Source organism: Ambystoma mexicanum, chromosome 8, assembly GCF_040938575.1.
Source record: "Ambystoma mexicanum isolate Mex_15411 chromosome 8, UKY_AmexF1_1, whole genome shotgun sequence".
Classification (NCBI taxonomy): domain Eukaryota; kingdom Metazoa; phylum Chordata; class Amphibia; order Caudata; family Ambystomatidae; genus Ambystoma; species Ambystoma mexicanum.
The window spans coordinates 149057285-149080468 of NC_090929.1; positions in this window are offsets into that span (position 1 = coordinate 149057285).

Sequence of the window (23184 nt, forward strand, 5' to 3'; positions counted from 1 at the left end):
CTCTTTTTCACCACTTAGCAAGCCCTGCCCACCTGGTGCCTTCCTTCAGCATCACCGTCTTGTGGCCAATGCTGGATTTGACTTTTATGGACTTCATTCATTCACGGTGCGTCACTCTTTCTCAACTCTCATGCTGGACTTCCTTTGCATCTTGTACTCATGGTGGCCCTGAATCATTCTATTCCCATTTTCATCTTGTATCCTGGCTTGCAACATTATGTGTTACTACTGACTTCTGCAATTGTATTCGCTCTCCACTCTTGCTTCTCCACTCTGCTTACTCTCTGTTCTCTCCTCATTTCCCTTCTCCCTTTTCCTATCTCCTCCCCTTACTTCCTTCTATGCACTTACTCTATCTGAATTGTCCCTCAACCTAATATGATAACAACCTCGTCTGTTTCCTCCACCCTCCCATTACTGTTTTTTTCCTCCGATCCACCCCTCCAGCACTATCTGAAATGTCATCAGCCTAGTATGATAGTCGCTTGTTTTGTTCCTCCCCTCCCTTTCTGCACCCCTCTCGCTCATTTTTTGTTTTTCTCCGGCTCTACCAGAAATGTCATTAGGCCTAGTACGTTAGTTGCCTGTCTGTTTCTATTTCCTTCCCACTCTCCCCCCACCCTTCCTTATCTATGTCTTGGCTCTTGCACTATCTGAAATGTCGTCAGGCCGAGTACGATAGTTAATTTCACATCCTTACTGTTCATGGCCTGTAAGAATGTGGTTGTATTTTCCCTTGTTCCCTCCCTTGCCTTGAAGCACTTTGAAACACATTGTGTATAGGCACTATATAAATAAACAATCATAAGTATCAGACTACCAGCACACTGCAACATGCCCTGTCTCACACAGCAATGCTTGGCCACTTACCGCTCAACTCCAGACGGGTCTGCCTCCGAAGGATCTGGGCGTGGAGCGCTGGGCCTACGCGTTCCAGGACCCTCATCTGGATGTTGCTCAGGCTGACTCTGCCCCCCTCCGCGAGGCGCCGGGCCTTGTTGAGGGTCCTGGACCTGAAGTCCTCCCAGCGCTTCTTGACATGATGGAATTCGCGGACTGCCACTCCCTCCGCGTTGATGGCAGTCACAATGTCCGTCCAGATCCTGGTCCATCCTTCCTTGTTGGCGTGTCTTGTTCCGAAGAGGGCATCATAATGCCCCAGGACATGCTCCACCAGGACACCAACTTCGGTGGCAGTGAAGCTGGTGGCCCTCTGCCTCTCTGGCTGGGGGTTGCCAGTGGTGCCAGATGGAGATGTGCCCGACATGGCAACCCCAGAGGCAGGAGTAGGTGGGCAACTGGGTCCTGGGGCTGGCTGTGGAGCGATGGAATCCCAGTCGGGAGTCTTTTGTTCCAGCAGGGGTGGACACAGCAACTGGAACCCTGCAGATGGCTGACGTGCAGGCACCAAATAGCAGGGCAGGTGGGCAGCAGGCAGACAGGCAGCAGCAGATGGCTGGTGGGAGTGTGCTCGGAGCTCTGGGGGGCAGGAAAATGGCCTTCAGGGCAGGAGCGTGGTCTTCCGTGTGTGTACGCGTGGCCAGCTTGATACGGAGTGATTTGGCACGTGAAAATCTTGCACGTCAGCGTGTAATTCGAGGAAAGGCCCTTAGCGCGTAAGCGCGTCAGCACACGTACGCGATATCATTGGACCAAAGGCCCTTAGTGCGCAAGCGCATCTGTGACGTATTTTGCACGGGCGTTGCCCTTTCGCGTGTAAAACTTGCTGCGCACCCCTAAAATTCACGTACTCCCTCGACCAGGGCCCTTTCGCATGTGAAACTTCACGCGAACCCCAGGAATACACGTACCCTGCTGAAATCGCGGGTGAAGCTGCACGCGAACCCCAGGAATACACGTACCCTGCTGAAATCGCGGGTGAAACAGCACGTGAACCCCAGGAATACACGTACTCCACTCAACAGGGCCCTTTCACGTGTAAAACTTCACGCTGTACCCCAGAACTACACGTACCCCGCTCGCTCGCACAGGGCCAATATTCCTGGGGTTCGCGTGAAGTTTCACATGCGATAGGCCATGTGCAAGTGGGGTATGTGTATTACTGGGGTTCGCGGGAAGTTTCACCCGCGATAGGCCCTGTGCGAGTGGGGTACGTGTATTTCAGAGGTTCGCGGGAAGTTTCACACGCGGTTTAGCTGTCAGAGCGGGGTACGTGAATTTCGGGGAGTGCACGGGGAGTCCTACACGTGAATTGGCAGTGTGGGTCCTCCCAGGTGTTCCCTCTAGACCCTCCACGGCCCCTGCAGGCAGACCACACCACAGGGGGCTACCCCACACCCCTGGTCATGTTCTGCAGGCAGCCCTTCCACCATGGCCATGCACCCCAGCCAAGCCACCTGTCCGCTTGCACCACTGATCACCAACTCATGTCCCCTTGCACCCCCACCCCCCAAGCAGTGCAGGGCACCTGCCAGCAGGCCCCCACTCATGTCCCACTCATGTCCCCTTGCACCCCCACACCCCAGCAGTGCGGGGCACCTGCCAGCAGGCCCCCATTCATGTCCCACTCATGTCCCCTTGCACACCCACCCCACAGCAGTGTGGGGTACCTGCCAGCAGGCCCTCACTCATGTCCCCTTGCACCCCCACCCCCAGCAGTCAGGGGCACCTGCCAGCAGGCCCCCACTCATGTCCCACTCATGTGCCCCTGCACCCCCACCCCCCAGCAGTGCAGGGGCACCTGCCAGCAGGCCCCCACTCATGTCCCACTCATGTCCCCTTGCACCCCCACACCCCAGCAGTGCGGGGCACCTGCCAGCAGGCCCCCACTCATGTCCCACTCATGTCCCCTTGCACACCCACCCCACAGCAGTGTGGGGTACCTGCCAGCAGGCCCTCACTCATGTCCCCTTGCACACCCACCTCCCAGCAGTGTGGGGCACCTGCCAGCAGGCCCCCACTCATGTCCCCTTGCACACCCACCCCCCAGCAGTCAGGGGCACCTGCCAACAGGCCCCCACTCATGTCCCCCTGCACCCCCACCCCCCAGCAGTGCAGGGGCACCTGCCAGCAGGCCCCCACTCATGTCCCCTTCCACACCCACCCCCCAGCAGTGTGGGGCACCTGTCAGCAGGCCCACACTCGTGTCCCATCGAACTCCTGCTCGATGTCCCGGAGGCGGTCCTCTTCCATGGCCCCGAGGGTTCGCAGGGACAATGACATCTGGAACTCCAGGTCCCTGCGAATGGCCTCGAGGCACTCGGCCCGCCTCAGGGCCCTACGCATGGAGTTCTCCGACCTGACCATCGTGAGCCGTGCCCTTTTAGGCGGAAACCTGTGCAGTTCCCTCTGGGACCACTGCAAAAGATTTAGGACTACAGGTGTTTGGCGGTGAACCCACTTGGTAGCAGTCTGTACCACACAGATTCACTTGGTAGCTGTGGCTGAGCAGTCAGACTTCCCTCAAGAAGAGTTGAGCAGTATGTGGAGTATACAAAATAGGGCAATTCTTCACAGCAAGACAAGCAAACACGCAACGAGGTTTAGTGTAAAGATATTACGGTATTTATTTATAATGAAACATCTATGGAAAACACTAAGGCAAATCACGGCAAACAAATCAAACACAATTACTCTACGAAGTAGAAAACGATCAATCCCCCTAGCAATATATCGACAACTCTAGGTTCTACCGGTACCACTAATTTTCAGACAGAGGCACAGAGGACGACTGGCGCATAGGGGGTTCAGTTGAGGAGGGGGTCGGAACAAGGTCCAGGAAACGGAGGAATCCGGCCCTGGTGAGCTGTCCCAGTGGGTCAACGCAGTCAACGAGCCATGCGAGAAGACGTGCAGTCTCCTCATGAAAAGACTGCAGGTCAGCTCGTATGGCATGTTGACGCAACGCCACCCCACCCAGGACAGGCTCAACCCGGTGCCAGATAGCCACATCCGCAGGGAGAGGAAGGCAAGTTGGTGTAAGCCAATCCCCTCCCTGAGAACGGGTCTGGACGTACGTATCCCTGCTGGTGCAAGATGATGCAGTCACAGGATCGGGGACAGGATTACACACAGGCACCTCCGCGGCGGCCTGTGCTGCCTCCTGTCCCTGCCCCTGCACTGCACCACTAGCACCAGTGGAATCCCCACCTCCAGACCCCGTCTCTGTCCCTTGCATGGCGGCCTCCTCCACCAAACCCCCACCAGCCTGGATGACTCTGTGCCATCTTCCTCCGTCGGGCCCTGTGGGGTCTCAGCTGACCCTTCGACTGCCGAGGAGTCCAACTCCAACCTCTGCCTCTTGGACCTCCCCTCGGCAGCTGCGACCTGGGACGCGGCACCGGACTCCTCACTCCCCGACGAGATGACAACCTGGGAGAGGAGCCGGGCCTTGCGTCTCCGGATGGCGGTGCGATCCCTGCCGCTGTGCTCCACAGCACCTTCTCCGCCCTCTTCATCAGTTGACGCTGCAGACAGGGAGAGGTAGGAGACAGGCATCAGGGCACTGTACAATGGACTCATACACACATGACAGTTGTACATGAGTGGCATTGTCAAACTTCAGACATGGCATCACAATCCCCAACACACATGTCATTGCAACTCACACACATGAGCTATTCCACAGCCATATTGCAACAGCCAGCACCATCCATACACATACAACAGCATGAGCAGCCAAAGGTGAGCCATACATCACATGAAACACAGGGAGTGCACTAGACATGCACATGCCACCACACTTACATGCATGTGTACACCTCTGCCAACTGTTGCAGTGATGAGATTGGCATCCATGTCACATCTGGCAATCAGTCTTCTACATATCAGTCTCACATGCATCCATGTTGCATCACTGTTGCACCCATGTCAAATACACACACATGCACATGTACACGGTGCAGATACATGCAGCTGGAACCAACATCCATGCGTGACACCACAACCATGCCAACTTACATACACAGTAATCCAAACATGTGTGCTCACACATCTGCATTTGGCCTGCATGCTTACCCACACATACACCATTCATGTGTCTCACACATGAAAAGATTTGCATGTGTCAGCCTCACAGCTTCACAGCTCCAACTGGGGTCCTTCCTCTCTGTTGCCAAGCACTCACAGGTTAAGGAGTGCGGCCCCCACTGTTGGGGAGGCGGAGCCATGTTACGGGGACTGAGGGAGGAAAAGGGTTTTCTGGGTAAGGCGCGCAACGCGCCAGTATTGATGTTACGAGAGTGAATAAAGGTTGTTCCAGTACTCCCGTGTGCGCGTCCTCCTTTCCTGGCCTTTAAGAGGCAAACACTGGCGACGAGGCCATTCCGTGCGCCCACGGAGTCCTCCTTTCGGCAGTCCGCCGTTCCTCCGTGGCTTTCCGCCACTTCCGCGCTGTGTGCGCGTTCGAGGCGTCCCTGCTGGCAATCCGCCAGTTCCTCGCTCCGGCTGCGACCGGGCCTCCTCCCGCCCCTCCTCCTCCTACAGGGGCGGCAGCCGCTGGCCGCATACGCACACGCTGCACCTCCTCTCTCTCTCTCCCACACTGTATCAGGAGGCACGACTTTGGACCCTGGCAGTCCGCCTGGTCCCCACGTGGCAACGAGAGTGCCAGGGAGTGTGCAGCTGGGCCCTGGCCATCCGCTGTGGGCCCCCCCTACGTCGCGTGCCGGCGAGCCTGCCCACGCCCTCCAGCGGCCCAACAAGGACGCTTGGCGTGTCCCCATACCGCCAGCGTTCGCCGCGAAGCCCCAGCAGTGCTGAGTGCCATCCCTCCCTACAACGTCTGTGACGCTGCATGCCCATCCGTGGCATTTGACCTCCCAGGTGGGTGACGCACCGCCAGCCTAACCCAGGCATCCGCAAGGGCCGAGCACACACCCACGGGTCCCCACCTCCTGGCATCATGAGCAGACCAGGCTCCACCTCAGGATCCAACCCTGGGTCACCTACACCAGCTCATATTGTACAGCCGATTCAGCTGCGACTACCCCCGCCTTTCACCATGACTCCACAAGCCACGAAGGGGCTCAGATGGACTGACTGGATGGAAGATTTCCAGCATTACGTGAGGGGGTCTGGTGATGGTAACTCCCCCAATATTAGGAACATTTTCCTCAATCTGGTAGGGGGTGAGATAATGACTGTGGTCAAGACCATCCCTGCAGCTGAACAGAATACTTTCAAGGATTTGATCAAGGCTCTAGATAGACTTCTCATCATAGAAGTTAATCGTGACTATGAACGTTACCTATTCAACAAGTGCACCCAAATGCCACAAGAGACAGTCGACGAATTCATAACCCGCCTAAGAGTAAAAGGCGCAAACTGCCAATTCGACGCATTCTCGTTGGATGAAGCAATAAGATTGAGGGTCATTGAAGGCTGCCTATCCCCTGCTCTCAAAAAACAGCTCCTGAAGAAACCCATCACCATCCAGGAAGTGAGCAAGCTCGCTCGCATACATGAGAGGGTTGATGCCCAAGCTACATCCATGGGCAATCCGAGCAACCCCAAGCAAGACGCAGCTGAACTTGTCGCAACCATACAGCCATCTCATCCAGGTGACAGAGTGTCACAATCATATAGAACACAAACCACGCAAGCTCCTCGCCAACAGAGACAGTGCTATCATTGTGGGATGTCCTTTCCACATGCAGGCTCATGCCCAGCCTTATCACAACGGTGCACGAACTGCGGAAGAGAAAGAAATTTTCACTCGGTGTGCCGAGAAGGCATACCATTTCCCCCGGCGAGGCCCCAAATGCCTGTCAGGCCATTCTTCCGTTCGCCACCTCCACAATATATCCAACCCAGATACTACCAACAAGGCCAGGGACAGAGGCGATATGTCAGGGCCATCGATGAATACCAAACGCAGTGGTACCCACTGCAGCCAGACCAGGCAGATAGGACCAAATATTTCATGGACGAATATGACCATCCACCAGAGGAATACAGGCCTGAGACTCTCTACCGGGACGAGCAGGAAGCCACATACAACATGCCATATGACCCATATGACCAGGACGAGTTTGTCAATCTCATACTTGACACTGAAGAGGCCAGAGAAGCCCCCAAAATCCCCATCAAAATGGGAAACAGCCACTTTCAATTCATGATTGACTCAGGCGCTACTGTCAACATAATGGGCAAGCAGGACTATGCCAAACTACCGAACCCACCGGCACTCGAACAATCTCGCTCAAGGATATTTCAGTGGGGAGCTACCACCCCCCTACCGACGGTAAGATGTTTCACACAACGCCTCCTCCTGAATGGCCGGAAAGTTGACACAACAATACACATTATCCGGTCACTTGCCAGAAGCCGATGCCTACTCAGCTACCACACGGCATCCCGCCTGGGGTTGATTGAAATACATGTGAAGCCGGGAGACTCCATCACAGCGACCTCCAATAACACGAACATGAGAGACACAGTTGGCACCATAGCATGCTACCAGTTGCAAAACCTGGTCACACAGGCTGACATTACAAGGGATTTCCCCAACCTTTGCAGGGGGCTGGGCAAACTCAAGGCCCCTCCCATCCGACTCCACATTGACCCATCGGTGAGGCCGGTACCGCAACATCCCCGGAGAGTAGGTTTTCACCTGCAAGCGGCAGTATCAGATGCACTCCAACAACTGCTGTCCGATGGCATCATCGAACCAGCCACAGGTCCGACACCATGGGTATCCCCACTCGTGGTTGTACCCAAGGAGGGAGGAAAGATCTGTTCGTGCGTGGACATGAGGGTGGTAAACACTGCTATTCAGCGCGAGAGGCATCCGGGACCGTGCATTGAGGACATGATCGTGCAACTGAACAACGCACGGACGTTCTCCAAACTCGACCTCATCCAAGGATACCATCAGCTGGAGCTACATCCGGAATCCAGACCCATCACGACGTTTGCGACTCACGACGGTCTCTACAGGTATCGGCGTTTGAACTTCGGGATCTCATCCGCCGCGGAAATCTTTCAGGAGGCCATTCGGCAAGTGATCAGACCCATCAAGGGCACACTGAACTACAGTGACGACATCCTCGTCTTTGGATCATCAAAAGAGTCTCATGACAAGGCCCTACTCGCAGCGTGTGCAGCACTCCAGGAAGCAGGCCTCAATATTGCCAAGTGCCGCTTCAGCAAGACAAAGCTGAAATTTTTTGGACACATCTTTTCCAGCGAAGGGATGATGCCGGATCCCGACAAGGTTGACACAATCACCAACCTGGGTGAACCGCGGCAGGTTGCAGACGTTCGCTCATTTCTCGGCATGGCTGGCTACTGTGCGAGGTACATACCACACTATGCGTCCCTTACCGACCCACTAAGGAAGCTTCTCCAAAAAGAAACTGTGTTCGAGTGGACCCCTGCATGCCGCCAGGCATTCTCTGACATCAAGCGTGCCCTGATGGAAGCACACCGCCTGGCATATTTCAATCCTTCATGGCACACTGAAATCGTGGTGGACGCGAGCCCGGTGGGCCTTGGTGCCATCTTAGCCCAAACCAGTGGCGCGGATGTCCACCCGAGACATGTGGTCGCCTATGCGAGCAGGGCTCTGTCCACCCCGGAACTGGCTTACTCCCAGGCGGAGAAGGAGAGTCTATCTGCCGTCTGGGCGTGCGAACACTTCCATGACTTTGTCATTGGGAAAAAGTTCACGGACCACCAGGCCTTGTTATCGCTTTTTGGCAACCCGCACACCAAGATGCCCCCTAGAATCGAGCGGTGGGGAATCTGCCTACAAGAATATGACTATGACATCCTGCATCGACCCGGGGTGACCTCAACCCCTCCGACTATCTGTCACGACACCCAGTTGGGGCCCCACTGACCCGGAAAGGAGACATCGCTTATGTACAATACATATCGTCCAACTCGCTACCACCTGCGCTGTCCCTGGAGAGAGTTGCCGCCACATCAGCTGCTGACCCTACCACAGCACGTGCCATCAGCCTCACGTTGACCAACAAATGGAGGGACCATCACAGAGCAATGCTGGCACACCCAGGGGTGTGCAGACAAGAAATTGAAAGGCTGGCCAGGGTACATAGGGAACTGGCCGTCAAGGACAACGACATCCTCCTCAGAGGGTGCAAGATTGTCATCCCCACCACGCTCAGGAACGAAGTAATCAGTACGGCCCACGAGGGACATAGAGGAGCGGAGAACACCAAAAGACAGCTGAGGTGCCATGTCTGGTTCCCGTTTCTAGACGCGGCAGTAGAAGAATGGGTGAAGAACTGCCATGCCTGCCAGTGCACGGCTCCTGCGGAACATCAACCCCCGCTCCAACACACACAGATACCCGATCGGCCGTGGGAGCGTGTAGCCATGGACTTCTATGGGCCCACGGAGGCGGGTGACTACCTCCTGCTCCTAATAGACGAACATTCACGATTCCCGATCGTCAAAACAGTCACCACCACCGCATTTCCTCAAATAGCAGCGGCAATAGAGGAGGTATTCAGCGAGTGGGGGATCCCCAAAACAGTCAAATCTGACAACAGACCCCCGTTCAGTGGATATGAGTTTGGAACACTAGTGGAACACCTAGGGTTTGAACACATGAAGATAACTCCTCGCCACCCACAAGCGAATGGGATGGCTGAACGCTTCATGGCGTCGATCAAGAAGACAAGACAAAGAGCCAGAGTAGAAGCAGTCGATCCGCACCAGGCACTGTGCCGACTCCTACGGGACTATAGAAACACTCCTCATGAAGCCACCAACAAGACACCTGCCAAGCTAATGATTCGCTACAAAGTGCGAACCCGCACACCGCGCAATCTGTCCGATGAAGAGCTGCCTGACATGGACGTACTCCGAAGGGACGCAGAAGCCAAAGAGAGAGCAAGACGAGAGACAGATGCTCGCCGCCATGCGGTGATACAAGATTTTCACATAGGGGACGAAGTACTCGTCCAACAACCAACGCCCAGGAAGACAGATCCGCGGTTTGCTCCAAGCCCCATGAGGGTAACCGCAGTGAAAGGCACGATGGTGACGGCTGAGGATCAGAACAGAGCTGTCACCAGGAACTGTCAAAATTCAGACACTACATCAGACGAGAGGGAACAGAACTGCTCCAGCGGTCGACCTTTCCAGAACCGCGAGAGCCGCGGGATGACCTGTGGATCCCTCCGGGAGGAGGCCCAGGAGGGACAAGCTGGGAAGTGAGAACCACGGAATCGCAAGAGCCAGGTGACCAAGATGAGAGACCACGGAGAGTTGTAAGGAAACCTATGAGACTTGTTGAAGAATGTGGATTTCGATGTTTGAATATATTGTTCGGGTGTGATGTTGCCAAGCACTCACGGGTTAAGGAGTGCGGCCCCCACCGTTGGGGAGGCGGAGCCATGTTACGGGGACTGAGGGATGAAAAGGGTTTTCTGGGTAAGGCGCGCAATGCGCCAGTATTGATGTTACAAGAGTGAATAAAGGTTGTTCCAGTACTCCCGTGTGCGCGTCCTCCTTTCCTGGCCTGTAAGAGGCAAACACTCTCTGACATCTTTTTCTCCACCTGTGGTGTCCCCCAGGGATCTAATCTTTCCCCCTGGCTGTTCAACCAGTATCTGGCACTCCTTTCCCACCGCATCGCCGCTCTCTGCCCCAACTTTCAGTGCTATGCGGACGATACCCAGCTCATTTTCAGGCTACCCTTAGCCTCCTCCTCTCCTTCCCTCATCTCTGACTGTCTGTCTGCTATCCAGGAATGGTGTGCCACCAATGACCTCTGCCTTAATGCCAGTAAGACTGAGATTCTACTCATTGGCACACCCACCCCCTCCTTCCCTGCAGCTCTCTGGCCGGACTCCCTTGGCCCTCTTCCTGCTCCTACCTGCAAGGCAAAAAACCTCGGGGTTATCTTCGACTCCACACTCTCCTTCTCTCCTCATATATCTGACGTCTCTAAGAAGTCACACTACCAGCTGCACCTCCTCAGAGGTATTCTTCCCTTCCTCTCCTTCCCCCAGAAGCTCACTGTTTCCCGAGCCCTGGTTCTCTCAAAGCTGGACTACTGTAACAGCCTCTATCTTAATCTGCCTGCCTCCACTCTCAGCCCTCTGCAGCTCATCCAGAACAGAACTGCGAGACTTGTCCTTGGCCTCAAGCCCAGGGACCGTATCTCTCCAGGACTGAAATCTCTACACTGGCTCCCAGTGGCTGCGAGGATAAAGTTCAAAACCCTCTGCATTGTCCACAAGGCCTTCTGGGGCCTGGGGCCTAAATACCTTCAACTCTCTCTTCCTAAATATCTTCCTTCCCGAGCCCTTCGCTCATCCGTCTCTAACTCCCTCAGGGTCAGCCGCTTCTCGAAGCTACGAGCTGGGGGTAGATCTCTTTCCGCGGCAGGGGCTTCCCTCTGGAACAGCCTTCCTGCCTCCCTGAAACTTGAGGAGAACCATCTCCGGTTCCGGAAGCACCTCAAAACCTTCCTCTTTGCTTCTGCTTTCTCTCTCCCTCTCCCCTGCTAATTCTTCGCTGAAACTGCACTGAATCTGCAACTGGGCCACTCTCACCGACCCCGGTCCTGGGCCCAGCCACTCTCCACTTGCACCGCCTCCCTGGCAACCCCTGCACTGCGGGACTGTCTCTGTATCCCTACAGCCCCCCCTTCCCAGCACTTGTCTGCACTTACCTTGTACTTGCCACCAGCTGGCCCTCTTAATTTATTTATTTTATTTTATTCTTCTTACATTGTACTGCACTTCCCCCCCTCCCCTCCCCCATGCACTTTCTCCCTTCCCCCTACCCCTGCACTTGCGCGATCTGAATGAAACCTGGCCTATTATGATCGTTGTCTGTCTTCCCCTTGTTCCTCCCTCCCTACCTCATCGCGCCTTGAAACACTTGTGTATAGGCGCGTTACAAATGCCATATCATCATCATCATCCATACATGGCCCTACAAAACCACATGTACAACCTGCACACTACTGGCACACCACCACACGCACAGCTTCCAATCAGTATGCATGTACACTTACAGCTCTACTCCAGACGGGTCTGCCTCTCAAGGACCTGGACGTGGAGCGCTGGGCATATGCGTTCCAGGACCCTCATCTGATGTTCCGTCAGGTGGCCCCGGCGCCCCTTAGCATCCGCTGCCTTCAAGAGGCGCCGGGCCTTGTTGAGGGTCCTGGACCTGAAGTCCTCCCAGCGCTTCTTGACATGTTGGAAGTCGCGGACTGCCACTCCCTCCGCGTTGATGGCAGTCACAATGTCCGTCCAGATCCGAGTCCATCCTTCCTTGTCGGCGGCCGAACTTCCGAAGAGGGCATCATACTGCCCCAGAACTTGCTCCACCAGGACATCAACTTCGGTGGCAGTGAAGCTGGTGGCCCTCTGCCTATCTGGCTGGGGGTTGCCAGTGGTGCCAGATGGTGTAGTGCCTGACATGGCAACCCCAGAGGCAGGTGTGGGTGGGCAACTGGGTCCTGGGGCTGGGCTGTGGAGCGATGGAATAGCAGTCGGGAGTCTTTGGTTCCAGCAGGGGTGGTCACAGCAACAGCACCCCTGGCTGACGTGAGGCTGCAAATGGCAGGGCACGTGGGCAGCAGGCAATCAGGCAGCAGCAGATGGCAGGTGGGAGCGTGCTCGGGGTTCTGGGGGGCAGTAATTCGGCCTTCTGGACAGGAGCGTGGTCTTCCGTGTGTGAACGCATGGCCAGCTTGATACGGAGTGATTTGGCACGTGAAAATCTTGCACGTCAGCGTGTAATTCGAGGAAAGGCCCTTAGCGCGTAAGGGCATCAGCGCACGTACGTGATTTCATTGGACCAAAGGCCCTTAGCGCGTAAGTGTGTCTGTGATGTGACACGCACGGGTGTTTCCCTCATAGCACGTGATGACAGTGCACACGTGGAAAAGCTGCACGTCCGAGTGTCAGCGCATGTAATTGGCGGAAAGGACGCGTACACACGTAAGTGACGTATACGTGTGGGCCGGTTTAAAAGGTACGTGTAGAACACCATTTTCTTGTACGTGCTTTTCCTGGAGAGCGAGTTGGTGAATTCTGTACTTCTTGTCAGTTCACACGCGATTACTTCACAGCGTTTCAAGTTCATACTCCCTGTTACCTCTGACAGCTTTCATTTTTCTACTTTTTTGGGCCTGTTTCCTCAAACAGTGTTCACTTCTCCTTTTGTCCTGTCTCCTCAAACAGCGTACAATTCTTCTTTTGGCGGGGGTGTTGCCAACGCGCACACGTGCGTATTTTTCACGTTCTTATTCCAGGCAGACGTGAGTTCCGCACGTACTTAGTAATTGTGCTTGCCCCGTGTGTCGCACTCCCCTTCAGAGGTCATTGTAGGCTGCGTGTATTACGTGTATGCTTATTTTTGTGTTTCTGGGTGCCACAGCATAGTGCGGGTTCATTTTTCCACGCACGTGGTCTACGAGGGGATGCGTGCACGTTTATTTTTGTTTTGGGGCTGCCTGTGCGTTGTGTGACCCGTCATCTTCCCGCATGGGTCACAGACAGCCTTGTTAGAGCGCTAGGGTACGAATTCCATCTAGTACCCTACCCCTTTGACCCTCAATTGCCCAGGACAATAGTTTACTGCTCCTCCCATACGCACAACAACATCAGTGCCATGGTTGGGAGGCGACCAAGCGGTAAGGGAGGCAAAGGTGGCCGACCTTCAAAAGGTGGACATAGTGGGCGCGGTAGGGGACGTGGCCAGGATTTGCAGGGTGCCCTTAGACCCCCATGTATGGAGGACCAATCAGGGACACCCATGCTCCCCCCCCCCATGGTTGAGGGAAACGTGGCTGAGACCATCCCAGCTCAGCCCCTGTTGGACCAGCCCATTGTGGCACCTGACCTGGCACAGCATGACTCCCTGGCTGACTTCCAGGTCAGCAAGCCTAGGCTACGTGTGGCAGTGCAAGTTGTCACCAAGGCACGTGGATCTGGGGCAGCTATGTCATCTGCTTCCCCAAGTATGCAGGGTGGTGAGGCTGCAGGGGCAGCTGCAGCTCCATCCGCCCCAGCTCTGACTCTCCCAGCCAGGACAGTGTCGGTCCTGGTCCATCATACTGATGTTCCCCTGCCAACATCACACTTCAGACAATGCCTGCACCAAGTCCTATGGTCAATATGCATTCGCACACTCCAACAACCCAGTCCACCGGTGATTCTGCCCCTACTGACCAGAGCGGCGTTAGCCACTCTGGCTCCGCTCCACCTTCTAAAAAGAGGAAGAAGGGTGCTCTGGCATGACAGGCTGAGACCCCAGGCACGGCTACACACTCTGGCACGTCAAGGAAGCCTTGCGTTAATGACGCGGAGCTTAATGCACTTGTGAGCTATGTGTCGCAACATAGCCACAAAATGGTGGTGACTGCAGGGTCCAAGACCACACCTGGTCAGCGTAAGGCACACTGGCAGACCATCGTCAACCACATAAGTGCCCTTGGATTTGTGAGGCGCTCAGCTGATGATTGCTACAAGCGGTGGAACAACCTGAAACGCAGAGCAAAGGACAAGCTGGCCTCAAATACTCTGGTGACTGGCGTTGGGTCTCCACAAGAGGACAACGAACTCACTGAACATGAGTCTGTTGCTGGGACCTTCGTCACAGAGGAACAGATCCAAGGTGCGGGAGAACTACCTGATTACGAAGCATTGTCCGGTGAGTGCCCATGCGTGTGTGTGTAGTGCATGTGTATGTATTTTGGGTGACGGGTTCTGATTGAGTGCCAGGTGAGGGTGTGTACTCCAGAGTGTTATGGGTCACCCATTTCCTTCCTCACATGGGATCACGTGCCTTGTATTTGGCTATGACTGCATCCCTTCTGCCCACAGTATCCTATTAGGTCCACAATTGTGCAGTTGACCTTGTACTGCCACCTTGCAACTACATTGGTCAGAATTTGTAAGTGTGCCTTCAGGATAATATTTTCCACTCTCCCCTTTTTTGCTAGACATTTATCAACCATATTGTGACATATGTGATATTCTTCGATCATTGTTTACTGGCCACACTGGGGCAATGCTTTACCTGGTTATGTACACAATGAGACCATTCAGGCTGATGAAGTATTGGCCAGCACACATGTTTAGATGAGTGCCTGTTTGCATGTGGAAAATGACAGATGTTTCCTGCGATGTCAATGTGATGAAAAATAGATCAGCCAACTATTACTGTATTCTTGTACCTTGCATGTGTTGCAGTGAGTGGCACATGTGTACTTAGTCCCATTATGCAGCATTTTTCATGTCATCATGTCCATCTCACATGGATGGGTGACAGTACTTAATCACTGACATATGTCTGTACTTGTCAAATGTACCATGGCTATGCTAAATGCCATCTGTGTGCTGCCATATGTCATGTATGTGTATTGGACATGCCACTCACAGGCCAATGTGTGATGGCAGTGCTACCCAGCATGCAGCAAATGAGCTGCTCTCCCATATTTGTGACATCAGTGTCTGCCTTTTGCCTCCCCTTACTACTCAGTGACAGTGCAGGCATGGGAGGGTTATAGTCATGTGGGACATGTGTGAATCATGTACTGGTTCTGTAGCTTGACAGGCCTATTTGTGTGCTATGGTGCTAATGCCTGTTTGCATTTTTTCTCTTTCATGTTTTTGCAGGGGATGAAGCATTTGATGCTGTTGAGGTTGAGGAGATGGTGCAGACCCAGGAGGAATCCCAGGCATGACCGGGCACCAGCGGGGGACGTGGTGTGGTGGTGGGTGAGAACCCAATCCTCCTGCAGACCATACTTTCCAGGGGTGTCTCTGGCTGCACCTCCCCAGACCTCTATTCAGGTGCTGATTCGGATGATGAGACGTATGTGCCGTCACAGGTAAGTGTTTCTGGCAGGGATTCTGTTCTGTCCAACCCACCTGCACCAGGGGTAGATCCCTCTATGGGGATGTCAGTGTTGGTAGAGGCGCCTTTGGCGGTTACGGATGCAGGGTCACACTCCACAGCATCTGATCCTGTTCCTGGGCCAGCAGATCAGAGGGGGAATGCAGTCCTGCAGCCTCAGGCGGTGCCAGCACAGCAAGGTGCACATCGCCTTGCCCCAAACAGGTGTGGTGCCCGCCGACACGGTGGCCGTACGCCACCAGGCAATAGCATATGGGAGAACTCCATGTATGCTATGGCAACCCAACAGTCAGCATCAGTTGAAATGATGGCTCAGGCAATGGAGAGGGAGGCCACTTCCATTATCCCCCCTGAAAGGCAGATGGAGCAACTACAGCAGGCGACAGACTCCATTTGCCAATCACACAGGGAAGACATGTTGGCGTCCAACAGGGACCGACGGGCGGCACTGGAGACTCTGTGCCAATCCATCTAAATAGAGTCCCAGGCCCACAGGGAAGCCCTAAGTGAAGAACTCCATAACCTCAGGCAGACTCTTCTTGAGCTTGAGACTTCCACTAATTTTAGGGCAGAACAGCAGCTGGAGCACCTCACAAGTATGCTCTCAGCTGAGATGCAGCAACTCGGGAGGAGATCCGGGCATCACGTCAGGTGTTGCATGGGGATCTCCGCACTATAATCCTCCAGAACGAGACCTTCCACACCCGCATGCTTGCTGCCATGGAGGACTATACCAGGGCTTTGCGTGGGCTGCCTCCCATAGCACCACCATCTCCTGATGCAGCAGCAGAGGGTCATGAGAGCAACGGCAGCAGTTCTCCCACATTGGCATAGCCGTGCAGGCCATGAGCCCATGGAGGTGTTTTTTTTCTCCCCAACATCCACACAGGTGGCTGTTGGTGCGCACCCTGTCCTCGGACCTCCTGGGTGGCCTTCCCCCTCCCCCCGGGCCCCACATGGCCATTTTTGATTTTTGATTTTTGATTTTTGATTTTTGATTTTTGAATTTTGATTTTTGAATTTTGATTTTTTTTAAAAATAATTTGACAGTGTGTTGCCTTGTGTGGCTCCCGTGGGCATCCACTGTATTCCGGCTGGGCACATGCAGGCTTGTCCTGAGTTTGGGTTAGATTCTTGGGTTCATGAGACACACACCCCTCCTGCTTCCCGTTTCCATGGGCTTGCAAAGGGTGTGACCAAGTGACAGTGATGTACACAGTGACGTTGGGCTCCCATGAGCTGTGTGGGCAGTCTGTAGTCAATACTGTGTAGACATTCCTTGTGTATATTGTTGTTGTATTGTATACTGCATGGTGTATTAATGTATGATTTTGCTTCCATGTATCCCATTGAATTTGCAGGTTCATTCCTCATGTCTTCACAAGGCCTTCTACTTTGGAGATGGAATTCATGTTGTATGCAGTACACAGACCAGTTTTGAAGGCTGCAAGACTACAGTTTGAAGGGGGTGCTGTGGTGGCATATTCAGGTTGTATGACTACGACTACTTTAACCTAGTACTGTCATGTTTTAGAAATGTTTGAACTTGTCTAGATGGATTGTTTAGTTGGTAAGTATTTGGTCATGTGTGTTGTTAGTTCAACATTACTAGGAGCATATTGTGTGTGGCCAGTTTCCATTAGGGACACTGTACTTTGTGACACTTGTGTCAGGTTTTTGGGATTGCTTTGTTTGCTCTCACATAGCATGACATGCCATGGTGTGTTGGGTGGCGCTGCTGGGGAGGGGTTGGGTGACATGGCACTGTTCACATGTTGTATTTTGCAAGGGGGTCATGCATTTAGCAGCATATGTGTCTTTTGATGACACAGCATTGGTGGTGTTTCTGTAGGTAGGGATGCACACATTGTGACACTTCCAGGTGACCAATCTCCCATGCGCAGCGAGCATGCATGTGGTTGGGGATGTGGGGGCACCACCATGTCCACCGGCAGGCCCCGGCGTGTTGCAACGTTGTGCAGGACAAATGCTGCCACTATGATCCTGCACACTACTGGGGGAGCGTATAACAGCTGCCCACCAGAACGGTCAAGGGAGCGAAAGCGTGACTTGAACACTCCGAATGTGCGCTCCACTATGCCCCGGGTTGCAATATGGGCTGTGTTGTATCTTACCTGGGGTGGCGTGGTGGGGTTCCGAATTGGCGTCATCATGTGGGTGCTCAGAGGGTAGGCACTGTCCCCTGGGGAGGTGGTGATGGGTATCATTAGTGGGTTGTGACATTACTCAGTATCTGGCATGCATGCATGTGCTGTGGCATTTATACTCACCAAGCAGCCATGTATCGCCATGCCGCCCAGCTTCTAGGTCCCGGTTTAGGGTTGACATTCTGTAAATGAAACTGTCGTGGGTGGACCCTGGATGGTTGGCATATACTGAGGTGATGATTCCCTTGGCATCACATACTACCTGCACGTTGATGGAATGCCAGTGCTTGCGGTTTCTATAGATGTGCTCTGATGCCCTGGGGGGACGTAGGGCCACATGGGTGCAATCAATGGCACCTAGGACTTTGGGGAATTGTGCCACCCCGTAGAAATCCTGGACGACAGCCTGCCTTTCTGCAGGTGTTTTGGGCAGGTATATGTGCCTGCACACTGATGGGCGTGCAGTCATGATGGGCAAGACCTGGTGTAGGCAGCGTGACTGTGTGCCCTGTGGCACCCCCCCACTATGGCACTTGTCCGCTGAAATGATCCGGTGGCCAAAAAGTGCAGTACATTGAGGACCTTCTCCAGGGGGCTGAGTGCTTGGGAGCAGAGGGTGGGTGATGTGAGGTCATCCTCCCACTCACTGACCAGGTCGAGTATTATGTGAGGTGGAAACCTGTACCTCCCATACACCTGGTCATCAGGCATGCCAAAAAGGCTGGTGCTGGGTGTGAAAATTCTGGGCCTGACTATCCTCCTCCTCCCCTTGCGGTATCCCACGACCACTGCTGCTAGGAACGGTATGTTCATCCTGGCATCTGAGCTTGCTTGTTGTTTGCGTGCACATTTATGCTGCGCGGGTCCACGTACGCCTGCTTCCTGCTGGCATACGTGTTTCCGGATTAGCGCGTATTTTTTGGTGCGTGCGTGTGGGCGTTCCGCGCATTTGCCTCCTGTACTTCCTCGCCCACCCCAGATTTACACGTACCCAACTTCCCGCGAGCCCCTGAAGTACACGTACCCCGCCCGCCCAGGCACAATCACGTGTGAAACTTCCCGCGCACCCACGAAATACACGCTATTGTTGACACAGCGGGTGTCCGTGTTTGTCGCGTACCCCTTTGCACGTCTTTTGTCCTAGAGGGGCACAGTATGGGAAATTAATCAGAGCTGTATATACGTGCTTTTTGAGAGCGCACATTTTTTTAATGCGCAGGGATGCTACCGCCTGCCTTCGTGTGGCAGACATGTGTTGATGTACATAGTTGACTTTTGGTTTGTGTCATGGAATCGCCATTTCACTGCTGGGGGGTGGGGGTGCAAGGGGACATGAGTGGGGGCCTGCTGGCAGGTGCCCCTGCACTGCTGGGGGGTGGCGGTGCAAGGGGACATGAGTGGGGGCCTGCTGGCAGGTGCCCTGCAATGCTGGGGGGGGGTGGGGGTGCAGGTGGACATGAGTGGGACATGAGTGGGGGCCTGCTGACAGGGGCCCCTGACTGCTGGGGGGTGGGTGTGCAAGGGGACATGAGTGGGGGCCTGCTGGCAGGTGCCCCTGACTGCTGGGGGGTGGGAGTGCAGGGGGACATGAGTGGGACATGAGTGAGGGCCTGCTGTCAGGTGTCCCTGACTGCTGGGGGGTGGGGGTGCAAGGGGACATGAGTGGGGGCCTGCTGGCAGGTGCCCCTGACTGCTGGGGGGTGGGGGTGCCGGGGGACATGAGTGGGACATGAGTGGGGGCCTGCAGGCAGGTGCCCCTGACTGCTGGTGGGTGGGGGTGCAGGGGGACATGAGTGGGGGCCTGCTGGCAGGTGCCCCTGACTGCTGGGGGGGTGGGGGTGCAAGGGGACATGAGTGGGGGCCTGCTGGCAGGTTCCCCTGACTGCTGGGGGGTGGGGGTGCAGGGGGACATGAGTGGGGGCCTGCTGGCAGGTGCCCCTGACTGCTGGGAGGTGGGGGTGCAAGGGGACATGAGTGGGGGCCTGCTGGCAGGTGCCCTGCACTGCTGGGGGGTGGGGGTGCAGGAGGACATGAGTTGTTGATCATATTGCAAGGTGACATATGCCTTGGCTGTGGGGCATGCCCATGGTGGATGGGCTGTCTGCGGGACATGACCAGGGGTGCAGGGTAGTCCCCTGTGGTGTGGGCTGCCTGCAGGGGTCGTGGAGGGGGTAGAGGGGACACCTGGGGGGACCCACACTGCCAATTCACGTGTAGGACTCCCCACGCACCCCCGAAATACACGTTCCCCACTCTGACAGCAAAATCACGTGTGAAACTTCCCACGCACCCCTGAAATACACCTACCCATGCCAATCGCGTGTGAAACTTCCCGCGCACCCCATATTTACACATACCCCGTACGCCCAAGGCCAATCGCGTGTGAAACTTCACGCGAACCCCTGAAATACACGTACCCCGCTCGCCCAAGGCCTGTCGCGAGTGAAACTTCAAGCGAACCCCTGAAATACACGTACCCCGCTCGCCCAAGGCCTATCGTGTGTGAAACTTCCCGCGCACCCCCGAAATACACGCACACGCTATTTTTCACACAGCGTTTGTCGCGTACCCCTTTGCACGTCATTTGTCCTAGAGGGCCACAGTATGGGACATTCATCATGGCTGTATATATGTCCTTTTTGTTAGCGCACATTTTGGCGCACATTTCTTTCATGCGCAGGGACGCTATCGCCTGCCTTCGTGTGGCGGACGTGTTTAGGCCTGTGCGCGTCTTTGCCCGTGCGCTGGTTTGCCCTATTCGATTCCATGAATACGCGTTGTAGGGGAGCGTGTGGACGTTCTGCGCACTTGCCTCCTGTACTTCCCCCGTGACGCCCTCATTTTCACGAGCGATTGTTCCGCATTCTGCGTGTCACGCCCCGTGTTACGCCTACTTTTGTTGTGTGCGCCGCGCTATGTGCGCTTTTGCTGTGCGCTTAGCGCACGCGGTTTGAAGACGTGTGCGCCTTCCTCACGCACGTACTTCCATGAATCGCTGTGCGCGGTTTTCGCTGCGATTTTTGCACTGGCACTGCGATTCGCACGCTTTCGCACGCTTGCGCCGAAAATTTCAGCGCACATTATTTCCATGAATCATGTATACATTTCATGGTTATGGCACAAACATTCCATCATTTCGGTCTCACTCCCATTCCATGCCGTTCAATGCCACTAAGTACTAAGCACACACCGACCCATTAAGAGTCACCTATTAACCCGTACAAGGTAAGAGCCGAATTTAGCACCAGGCGCACGTTTATAAGATGATTACTAGCTCCGAAATCTCAAGAGGGAAATATAACAGAACAATTTAGCTGAATGTGAAACCTCCACTCGGAACTCTGAATGAGATTCACTCTGGGTCCCAAACTGAAACAAAAACTAATTGGTTGAAATTAGAAACTAACACCCCAAACCTATGGGATTGGATTTGGGGATGAGACATTATACCTATCTTACTTACACAAAAATAATACTGAGTAAATTCAGAAAACTGCATTGAATTCCCTCAAACTAGTATAGTAACGAGTACATAGTTTAGTTTAGGTTATTTATTTATACCACGCACCCTGAGCTAACTGGGCGCTGGAGACTTAGAGGAGGTTACAAAAGAGTGTAGACATACAAGATAATAACAGTAAGTCCAGTTGACCGGGACCATAAACCAAGCACGATCATGTGACATAAATCATTGTCACATGATCACCTAACAACGTGACAAAAACAAGTACTATTAGAAGAGAGACTAAAATGCACACTCAGCAACAGACCAGAAATGCGAACGGACCTGAAAACGGGAACAGCCCAAAAGGTAAGATAGCTAAAACGGAGGAGCTTATCTCCCGAACTGAATAAGCATACTTAGCAAACGGTTTATGCGGTTTCATTTGAACGCGTGAAAAGAAGGATGCCGGCAAATTCACTTGCCAGAGTCCCAATAGATAACATAGCGAAGCACTCTAACTGAATTAACTGACTGACCGCATTAACAAATGTGATGTATGAAGGTAGATATGAACCTGAACCAGCAGAAATAGTATGAACAATCGTGTGGGAACTATATATAAAAAAGATGAATATGATAAACTGGATTGGGAATAGTAAAGTGAATGGGTTGGGGGAAGGGGAAGTAAATAACAACCCCTCGCACACCCGAAACTCACCCCACTAATTCCTAGACTACTACCAATAATTATACAACGCACAGGCACTTGAGCACACTCTCCCGAACACTGCGAAATGGAACGTACTGTACAACCGCATCGTATTAACTGCTATTAATATGAAGATCACGAGAATGGGTGGAAATCCTTTATAAACCACGGTCCAATCATCACAAGTGATAGAAATCTCTACTGAATATCACGGATATGCACGTAGAGGTCATAGCTACCTTTAAGAACCAACACTTAATACAGCTCCACGCCATACATCTCACTCACCAAAAAACATGATGTGCGCTACTATGCACTATTGACCACCAAAAAGGAATGTTACAATTTCACCAAGAACTGGATATACGACAATCCTTAATTATTACAATCGCGCATAAGGGATCATATTTATATATGGAAAACTCAGACCCAAACCTTTATCTTAAAACACAGGGCATGATATAAGCGGCAAAAGAAAAATCGGCACTTGCCAGAAGAAGGATCATAGGCAGCTACAACAATTAACTACTAACCAGGACCCCAAACTAAGATACCATCATTCAGTACCCAAGGTAAGCAACCTGCTTACACAATACGAACTGAGCACCTTATTAAAACCACGCACTAACTGCATGGTGCTTCCTCCTTCGCACCAGCAGCTTAGACGAATGAAAGCTTGCACTTTCTTAACTCCTCAGAACCACAGAAGTTACTCACTGGTGAACAACAACAAAGAGAAAGGATCTTGTATTTGTGTATAAGCAGAATAACATATGTGTGTGCCATAACTATGAAATGTATACACTAAATGTGAAATGTTACACAAAACGACACACAGAACAAAATAAATAAAGTGCCTTGATAAAGCCCAAGGAAGGGTGAAACAATAGCACGTGCAAAGAAATGTTGGCACAAATGCTTTTTTAAGAATGATACATCTTTCACCAAGAAAAGTCACAACAAATAACTGAAGGACATACTTTCCAATGTTGATTAGAAACTTTATTCTTGAATCAGGTAATGACAGACTTTCAGAACTGAAAAGC